The sequence below is a fragment of the Aplysia californica genome, unplaced genomic scaffold (assembly GCF_000002075.1).
Source record: "Aplysia californica isolate F4 #8 unplaced genomic scaffold, AplCal3.0 scaffold00808, whole genome shotgun sequence".
NCBI classification, from domain to species: Eukaryota; Metazoa; Mollusca; class Gastropoda; order Aplysiida; family Aplysiidae; genus Aplysia; species Aplysia californica.
In genome coordinates this window covers 317,485-318,861 of record NW_004798078.1, presented here as the reverse complement: position 1 = coordinate 318,861, position 1,377 = coordinate 317,485, and positions in this window count along the sequence as shown.

The window sequence follows — 1,377 nt, the reverse complement described above, 5'->3', positions numbered from 1 at the left end:
CCCAATAAAAAACTTTTTTTTTCGAATGTATTTTTATATTTGAGTGTATTGTAGGTAGGTCAGAAGGCTAATTGGCAGGAATAATTATGTGTTTGTGTGTGGGTATATTTGAGTGTATGGATATATCACTGACTATTTTAAAGTGCCTATTTTATTTTATTTTGGCTGGAGTAAGGTTCAGTTGTTCTTCCAGCTTCTTTTATTTGTTAAGGGGTTTGGGGGGGGGGATAATTTAATTTAATTTAATTGTTCATTTTTTCACTTCTTCTTCTATTAATTGTGTTGTCCACTTGTTGAATTGTTCTCTACCAGTCTATTTCTTTCTTTCTTTCTTTCCTTTTTTCGTTCTTTCTTTCTTTATTTATCTAGGGGTGGGGGTTGTGAAGGGCATACGTAAGCACACTTTTTAGACGAATTTTAATTATGAAACGAACCAGAGCTCTACGCATACCATAGATTAACAGACAGCAATGGAGGAGAAAAAAATAACTAAAATATTTCAGGCTTTTACATCCGTACAGCTGGCTGATTTGATGTAATTTAGACATAAACTTGTTTTAAATCCATAATTCAATACTAGTAACTCGCCTACATTCCTGCGTTAGAAACTGGGAGCATCGCTAACATGGAGAGAATCACATCAGGGTAATAGCGAAACGATGGACATAAATAACATTGACAAAACGAACAAAAAAGGTTCCCCCTTTTATAATGTCCACGGACATTCTCCAAATGCCCCAAACGGTCGGGCTGGTCAGTCTGTGGTCAGTGGGGTCAACGAATCGTGAAGTCCTTGTCGTTGTCGTCAACTGGATACTACGAGAGACAATAGGAAAGATAAAAGGACCCCATCCTACCCCTTTTTTACACTCCCCCCTCCCTCAAACCCAATTTCAATACTCCCTCCCTCACCTCAGCTCACTATTCTCCCATTTTCTTTCGACGCCTCCCGCCCCTCCCCCTTTCCACCCCCTCCCCTTCTTTCTACCCCCTCTTTTTTTTTACACACACACACAAACACACACACACACACACACACACACACACACACACACACACACACACACACTCACACTACCCTACACCCATCCACCCTCTTTTGCCCCTCCCCTCTCCCCCCTTTTTCTTCACGGGGATCTCTTTTACGGAAGCTGACGGCCCTAACTGGACATAGTCACGCTGTCTGCCCTACAATGCTAAGGCGGGAAAAATGTACTCGCGAAATGACCATCTGCCAGGGGCCGGAGTGAAAGAAAGTGGCACGTCCGAGACAAATCCCCGTCCATCTTGTTGATCCTTCCCCGGGCGCGCTTGGCACCTCCTAAATAGGCGTCGGTGTTTGGCCCAACGTCATAACCAGCCGTATGGATGGATGGA